General features: G+C 37.5%; 1 long non-coding RNA gene across 1 annotated transcript; it reads right to left on the bottom strand.

The window, feature by feature from the left end:
• Window positions 1–1,071: 1,071 nt before the first annotated feature.
• Window positions 1,072–8,807, bottom strand: LOC148223702 (uncharacterized). The gene is made up of 3 exons (XR_015804004.1): window positions 7,014–8,807; window positions 6,308–6,357; window positions 1,072–6,223 (listed from the first exon to the last, which is right to left on the bottom strand). It is a non-coding gene; the product is annotated as an uncharacterized LOC148223702 (long non-coding RNA).
• Between the last annotated feature and the right edge of the window lie 407 nt (window positions 8,808–9,214).

Raw genomic sequence — 9,214 nt, 5'->3', positions numbered from 1 at the left:
AATAACATCAGATTTGTAACTTAAGCACAAATGAATAACAGAAGATAAATTATCCTGAAATATTTTTCGAAACTCAGGGAATAGTAGCCTCATAACAGAAAAGAAAGAGTCTTTTACAACCCCTAATGTGTTTAATAAAGGGTAAAACAATACCCTAGGCCATGTTATTTCAAATTAATGGGGCCTTTTAACACACATTTCTTGATATATCTTATTTGTATCTGCTGAAGTAATATCGACCTGTGAAGCTGGCCAGAAGTAGTACTCTGCAGAGAAATCTCTGCTGGAGGCATTGCAGAATTTTTATAATTTCAATTAACTAAAATGAATGGGGGAAATCTCCAAAGGAAGTTGGCAAATGGTTTGTTTTTTATAAATCCCATTTTCCTGGAAGTAAAGATCCATAAATCAGCAATGCTACATCATGAAGGAAACTAAAATCTATTAGAAAACAGAAAAAAACAATCCTGTCTAGACTCGTAGACCTGTACAACTAGAGAAGCACAACCTTAGCACTGTGGGTGCAGCTAAGTATGGCATGAGTGAAGAGAGGCCAGCGATGGCAGACATCATATCTGAGTGGGAATAGAAATAAACTTTACTGCTAGAAGCTGTTTTCACACTAGACTAATAATACAGACAGTGTGAACACAGACAGATACACAAATAAAGTATTACACTTCGAAATTAATTAATGACACCAGCATATAGCCTATGCCTATGTAAGGCATCAGAACTGAACTTTGATCAATTGAACAGCTTTGTGTTTCTAACACTGTTCAACATCCAGCATGGGTCTCAGAGCCGTTTTTGAAATATTTTTCAGGTGGTTTGTTTTTCATAGACTGAGCTGTAACAGTGACTCAGTAGGATTCTGCAGAGTAGTCGGTGTTAGAATCAATACGAACAGCTGCAGGGGACGTGTACTTGAAAGAAAGAAGTAAAAAACCAACCTCATCTTCAAGATTTATAATTTTCTTTTTAAAATTCCAAGCCAAGTTTCTTTTTCCGTAGTTATTTTTAAATTTATTAAAATTTTCCAATTTAAAATTCCAATTTTCTTTTCCCATAAGGTCTACACAGAAGTTACCTTCAACAAGCACAATATCTGAAAACATCTGAAAGTATCTATAAAGTACACATTACACATAAATTACTCAGTTTCAGAGGATACCAAATCCAAAGTCAACCTTAAAAAAGCCCAGAAAGGCAGCTGAACTTCTATGACTTTAAGATATGATAATCCATATAAATTGCATGAATATGCATTCCTTGTATGCATTTTTGTCAGGTATTTTAATGCTTTTTAAAACAGTATATTTAGCTGTATATATATTAAATATATATACAACCCTCAAGAAGATGAAACTTCACAAAATTGCTGGCCTAGGAAGAGTTTGGAAAAAGCACATTGTTGCAAAGGCTTACTTGAGTAACTCCTTAAAAAGAAAAATCCCTCATATCTGTTTTTAAAAGCATTTAGCAATGGAGACTCCATAGGCTGTCTCAGAAATTCACTATTTCTTGATACCAGTTTCCTCACTGTAGTTTATACCCATTTTTACCTCATCTGCCACAGTCATGGAGAAAGACAGCTTCCCTTCCTCTTTGCAAGAGTGTTTTACATATTAGAAGGTCTGTTATTGCATGTTTCCAGGACCTTTAATCAGTCTTGCTGCTTTCCTCTGTGTGAAGAGTATTCAGAGTTTATCCTACTGAAACTGAGGACTTTTGATCTCTCAGAAATATTTGAAGTGACAGCTGATGTCAAACATTAGCTTGCTCTAAGCTATTTACCTGTGTGCATTGTATCATAGAAGAGAGACACCAGTATTTGGCCAGGACTTCTGGACACAACTATAAGGTCCTAAATAGATTTAGTAGCAGCAAGCCCCAGAGGAACTTGACTGAGAATTTTGAGACTCTGAATTTTCTTTCTATTTCTGTCCTTGACCATGGCGCTTTTATCTCCAAGTATCTGCTTCCTCTGTCAAACCTCCCACATGCAAATGGTGCGTAAGAACCAGGCATTACTAATTTTATTTTTCATGTCTATGCTATCATTGTAGTGACGAACTCTAGCAAAGTTGATACATTTCCATTCAAAGTATTTCTTTGAATTCCAAAGGACTGTCTACTGTATTCACAGACTGATGATAAGTAATTGAAACACAAGACAGTCTGATGGCTTCTCACAGGCTGTTTGAAGTGTCAGCCTGCTGGAAACCTTGGATTTTCAGATGCAATGCATTTCTAGAACATATTGCAGAGATACAAGTTCACCCTATTCCAGGGTCTGCAATATTAATGATCTATCCAAACTTACTTTAGATGAAGTCGTGCACTGAAGTTGCCTTAACAGCCACTGGTAATTTGTTGTTCGCTACACGAGGCAGGGACAGGGAATTGATTAACTCATTCAGGAAAGGAATCGATTGCTCCCCAAAGCATATACTTACCCTTGTAAAGAGCAGTTTAGAGTAGGATGCTTCACAAAGACTTTGGGGAAAACAAGAACTTTTAATTGCCTGACCATTTACATGCTTGGGATACTCACATTCTTGCTTCCTTTGAAGTCAGAGTCACCAGCCCCCAAGGACTGTAAATTTGCAGGGTAATTACTGATTGTTAAGGAAATATGCTTTGTAAAATAATTGTCCATATAATTTCTTCCTATTGCCCCTCATCCCTGGTAGCCAATTGATTTTAAATAGAGAAACTTCTAGACAGAAAATATTTAAGTTTTCCAAAGACTTTGGACCAAAAAAGTCTTCCTGCACAAGAAGCTATTGAAGAAATCTGGCAATCAGCATGGATAAAAGTCGTGGCACAGTTTAAAACTGGAGACAGAATGAATTGGATATCAGTAGCCATTTCTCACTGTTGACAGAGGTTAATACTGGAGTGACCTAGGGACCAGCCTCAGGACTGGACTGAGGACATTCAACCCATGAATTAATGAATTGAAAAGGAAGGTGAACAGCAAGGCGACTATGTCCCCTTGATTATTCTAGATTCTTGTGGCCAACTACGGATTACAAGAAACTTTGGAAAGACCTAGCAAAGACCTGGGGGATGTGCCAGACGTGATGAATCCACAGACAGCTACAATTTTTGTCAGTACTGCAAATTAAGAAAGAAAAATTTGCTTTGTCTCCCTAACAGCAGTTAAAATATTGTCTCAGGGTTACCATAGTTTCGCAGTCACTGTTAGGCTGCATTTCAGCTCTCCTCAGGACTAGGCGAGAAGTACTGCTAATGCAGGAAAGGAGGTTGGGGCTCAAACAATGATGAGGGGTGCGGGAATTCTGCTTTTTCAGCAGCATTTTTTATTTTAACTGTTTCATCAAATTGCAGCACAAATGATTTGTCTGAAGATCAAACAAAATAACAAGGAAATCAGCTCTCCTGACTCCAGAGACAGCCACTTAATAATTTGGAACATCATTTTTCTCACCAGGGGCAAGCACTGAACAGCAATATTCTCCTGGCTGCCCACTGTGTTTTTCTGTGGGTACCTGTAACTCTCTCACCACTGCTGCAACGACAGCAAGAGATTTACAGAAGCCAGGACAGCTCATATCATTGTACCTCACACTAGCTGCATAAGGATCCTTCACAGCAGACCCCAATATGTTACAGATTTTCCTCTCCCTCCAGTGTGGCTCATGGAAGCTCATCCACCAAGGCCTGCAAGACCATAGACAAAAAAAAGGTGTTTAGCAGAGCTTAAAGCCATCCCAGAGGTGACAGCTGTGATAAATTAAGTCATTTGCAGCCACCCTACACAGGCACTCCTGTCACTTCGAGGTAGGATGCAGGGAGGTGCCTCAAGGACAGGAGAACCCACAGCTTTGTCACAGTGGATTGAGCTCACCTTCAGCCAGATAGATTTGTACTTCCTAACCCCCACTGGGATTGCTTATTCCAGAATTGAAAGAGTTTATTGCTTGTTTATTTCATTGAAATACACATTTATCTTGGTTATTTCTATATTGAGCATTACTGGCTTGGGTGAGTGGTTCTCAAACTTTTCTGTATAATCGAATCAGAAGAAAGTTTCACGACTTCATGTCAGCTGTAGATAAATTAAAAGAATGTGGTCATTCTCACAAAAAAGACGAGAGTCTGAAAGCGTAGAAAACCTGTGGAAAGTAGCGCTTGGTAATTATTGCTCACTTATATACTGACAATTTTAAATATGCTTTTGCATTTTAGAAGCGCTGTTGTACTTGCCTGCTTCAGGAAGAAACATTACAACTGCTTTCCTGTGCATTTTGCAATACTATATTTCACAATGCTCTTTCAACTCAGCAGAATATAGTGGTTTCACAGTTCAAGATTAAATAACAGCATCATTTAGAAAGCAAATATTGAGCCAAAGAACTTCAAAGCTGCAACATTCACTAATTCAGCTTTCATGTATATAAAACTGTAACTTACAATAAAAGAAAAAAGCTAAATGAAAAATCAGTTAATTAATTTGAAAATATTATAATTACTATCTCAAGTTATTGCAGCACAAAAAGTCACCTGAACTTTATCAACTTTTGTCTTACTATAATGAGTCAAAGCTCTCTGCAGCAGAAACTACTGGACTGTGTAAATCTGAAATTTATTAGTGAATGCATTGCAACAGACACTCATGGCTTTCCTTTCCGGTCAGGTTAAAACTCTCTCTTGCCCCAGTCACCAAGACATCTTTGCTGCAAGAATCACTTTGCTGTTTGTATGTTTTTACTGAATTTTTGCAATGCGAACTCTGAATTACTTTCCTCTTTATTATGCTACCTGATAGTTTTCTGGTTTCCCTAATAACACTAAAAATATCCTGCTTTGCCCCCCTTATGTATTACCACTAGAGATGTTTTCTGTAGCATCAACTTCCAATGCAATTTCCTCCAAAACTCATCAATTCATAATAATGAGAGCGCAATAGTTTGGACTCAGCTACTTTGACAGCACAGCCACATGAACTGCACATGACCCTGCACACTTCAGCTTCTTGTTTTGTGTTTATTAAAAAGTTCTCCCCACCACTGGCTCCACTTTTTAACCACATTTTATTTTCCATCCAAGTATTATTTCTTGACATGCAAGCAGGACAAATTCAGAGTTCTTCAACTTGGCAGTAATATCCTGGGTAACTGCACTGCATGTTAACAGTGCTTAAATTCATGAGCATTTCCTCCTTTTGATCATATCTTTCCAGAGGAAAATCATAACTGGCAAGGTCAAACCAAATCTTTTCAAGGAGAGTCTTGCTAAATAACTGTGTAACTGAGGGAGGCACAGATTTGCTAAGTTTATTTGTATGTTGGAGAACCAGAAATCAACAAAATTCTCTTTTTTCCTCTCTCTACATACTTCTTGTATGAGTCTGAATTCCTTTGCTGCAAAAATAACTTGTTGCAAGAACAACACTCATAGTTCAACTTTATCTGTGTGAGAGCTAAATGCCGCAGATTAAAAGAGTGAAACTATTTAACAACCTCCCTAATATTTTTCCCTAGTATTTCTCAAGTGAGGGAAGCACATCTCACAAAAGTAGAAAAGATGAAAGTTTTTGAGAAGAGCTGGCCTCCTGTAGACACTTGGCCTGGATATCAATGAGAACAACACCACATAGAAACATTTGCCTCCTGTCATGGTGGAAAATAGAGCAGATTGCTAACACATGAACCTTCGAGGTTGATTATCTCATATTTCTCTGATGTAGTTGCACAGCCTTGGGGAAACCAGTTATAAGATACTACCAGTACTGGAGTGGGTATCAAAATACCAGTAAGAACTGGAGTAACTGGAAATTTCCCAGGCAGAAATACAAATTCATTTTTTCTGTTGTTTTTGTTGGTTGGTTGGTTGCTGTTCTTTCTTTTTCTGTTTTATTTTCTCCATTTTTTGTAGTAAGGTTTCTTTTTTTGGGAGGGGAGGGTAGGAGGCTATTTGTTTTACATTTGGAAAGGAAATGGCAGAATACCAAGGTTATTTTCATACCAGTTTTTCGTATTTCTTACCAGCTGCCTCTCAAACCCAAGTACAACCATTTAATTCCTCATTACAAAAAAGTGTTTGGATTAAATAGCTCTAAATTCTTCAGTTCTCAAGAGGAAATTCTTGTATGTTAGGTACCAATTGTGATAACAATGACGTCTGATGTGATCCATTTATGTAGCATTCAGCTGCTACAAAAACTTCATCACTTCTTATTCTTCCACTAAGCCTGCCAGAGATATAAAGGATCAATTTTTAACCACAAAAAATGTATCCAAGTCCAGGAATCAGGGAAATTCCTGCCTCTTATTACCTGGTGATCAATGGTTCATGAGCAAGATGAATTATCCTCTCTCTTTCTTCCTAAAATGAAAAAACAGTAATTAAAGGGGAAAAAAAATCTACTTCTGTGTTGGATGCTACTCTGCCTGTTTACAGATACAGAAGGTTCCCTGAGGCAACAAGGGATTATTCTATTTTAATCAAAGAACATACACAACATAACTCCCAGCTTTAAAAGAGCCAAAACACAGAATAATGAATTCATCTACCATTACAGGTAGATAAATTTTTGAATACAAGGGAAAAACCCGAATTCCTCATTGTAACAGAAGAAACCCTGAAAAATAATCCCAACTGCTGATAACATATTAAAAAGTGACATTTCTTACTATTAACCTGTCAAAAAATATTGTGTAAGTTCAAAGCCTCTGCAAGACAAGGTTTGTATTTCCTCTTAGTCAATTACTTTACAAAGTTGAATCCATGACTAGATAGTGCCTTTACAAGTGCTGCACTTATACTAAATAAAACATAAAAAGAAACTTGCTACCATCTCAGTCTGCGTCCACAGTAAGATTTCTTAATGGGACTGCTGGCAAGAGTGACAAAGCTTTACACTGGGGGTTTTGGCCATAGGCTTCTTAATAGTGGGACACAGAATCTTTGAATAAACATTCCAACTCCTCAGAAAATCACTGAGAAGTGACTCATCCATGGGTGCATCCTAGCACACGTACCTACTACCTGGCAAAGGTTTGAAAATTTCCTTGGGGGAGATTCCAGTAGGATCCACTTCTTTATCTGCAGAAAGTTTTCACCAGACAGGTCAAACTCACGTAAGCTCTTTAAATCAGTGTTTCCTCACTTTGGTATGCTGTGCCTAGATAAAAAGAAGAACAATCTGGTTGAAACCTTTTTATAAAAGGTAATAGCTTTCTGCCTAGATGGCCATGAAATTATTGACGGGTTTTCCCAGTCACCAGTGCATCTGGAGGTCTACAATGTGTTGCAGATGCTCTCCAGAGTGAAAAGGCTTGCGTACGCAGCAGGCAGCTCTGCACTGACATGGGCCTCTGCTTCACAGCTAAGCTCCAGTGCAATAAAAGCAGCATTTTCCAGTCCAAATGGCTCAGGAGCAAGGGACACCTAAGATCTTCTGAAAAAAAGAAAAAAGTGATAAAATCCAATTCACAGAGAACATCTATCTATCATCTATCATTTTGAAGCAGGAAGGCAATAAAAAACATGTTCAGCATGAACAAGTATTACCAAACACTTAAGCTCCAAATATTTATAACAAAAGCCAACAATTTTAATTAATTATATCTCACAGATGCACAAAAAGATCTTATTCATTAAATTACCAGGTGCTCAGGGAAACAGACTTGATTTGTCAAACACAAAACCTGAATGCAATACAACTTTCTTTGCTTTACCTCAACATGTACTGCCCTCCAAACCCCTAGTCTGCAGCTCAGATTTTTATAAACTTGTCTTATAATTGTTACTGAAAAGCATTTAATTTCCAATAGAAACTGTGAAGAAATCAGCCTGAAATAGAAACTGGTCTGTGAAAAACTATTCAATCGCTATGGGATCTTTTATTTTATCCTTCACTTGCGTGCCTTGTTCATTGCTGCAATATTTTAAAATCCTGCAAAGCCCAAGTCTAGCGCCTCTTGGGCTCCTATGTTTGTCTTTTTACTCTTCTACACTGCAGATGGTCTTTTAAATCCTGATCTTTAATAAAAAAAGGTCTGTTTCCGAGTCATCCTTCTATCAAAAAATCCCTCATCTTTGAGGCGTGCACTTGCCCAGCTGTATTCTGAATTATGCTATATCACAACTAACACGAACATTAGGCATCATTAGTTAGAAGGCCAACTACAGCATAAAGAGCTGCAGGATTGTAATATGTGATGTCTTCTATTTCTGCCAGCAGTATGATGTATTAACCATCAGGAGTTCAGTATGATAAATTCAGTACCTTGCAGGTTTCAGAAAATTATCTTCCTGCAAAGGTTGAAACAAAATGCATTCAATTTACATTATTCCTACCAACCTGTCGCATTACCATAGAACAACTTGGGTTGGAATGGACCTTAAAGATCTTCCAGTTCCAACCCCCCATTCAGGAGGGGCAGGTAAAGATGAGAAAATAGGAACAGGTGTCACAGGCCTGCTCTGGAGAAATGCTTTTGACAGAAAATCTTTTGAAACCACTCAGGGAGATTTGGGCAGTAATTTATAGCACACTTCACTCTCTGTACGTCTCTCTCAACCACACCTCTACTAATTAAAAAAAAAAAAAAATTTCAATCTCAACCTCTGAGCTTTGTAAATTCGGAAAAAGGGAATTCTTGGAAAAAGGGAATTATTTTCTTCCCAAAGCAACTGTTAAGTAACTGCCAGTTACTTCTAAAAAAATTTTTTAAAGCCTAAAGAAAGAATGGCCAATATATATTCAGCTTTTTATAATGAGAACACAGCCTCAGAAGCACCTCCTTATTAAGTGTACAGGTTATGCAGCCTCATTGGTGTAGGCTGGGTCTATTTCCTTTAAAGTTACTGTTTCATATGGCTTTGTAAATACTAAAATGTATAGCTACCTTCAGCAATTTCATTAAGTTATAATTTTAGGTCTTGTTCTTATATTTGAAGCCTCTGACACTAGAAATTTCCGTGTGCTTCCTCCACCTGTCTCATCTCTCTCTAAATGCGCTCTTCTGTGCTTGAGAACATTAATAACATTGACTGCAAATTGCACTGAAAAACTCTTTCAGGTGTATGAAGACCTAGAGATCATCCTCCCATCAGCTTACAGTTTAAGTGAACAAAAGAGAAAGAAGGAAATTTATAAGTACAGAGAAGTTTGTGCATAGTCACAAAAAAAAAAAAAAAAAAGAAAAAAGAAAAATCTGCTGCTGTTGTATTGATC

The sequence above is a fragment of the Sturnus vulgaris genome, chromosome 5, assembly GCF_052056855.1.
Source record: "Sturnus vulgaris isolate bStuVul1 chromosome 5, bStuVul1.hap1, whole genome shotgun sequence".
NCBI lineage: Eukaryota > Metazoa > Chordata > Aves > Passeriformes > Sturnidae > Sturnus > Sturnus vulgaris.
Note: the sequence above shows the minus strand (reverse complement) of the source record. Positions and strands in the feature narration are given on the sequence as shown.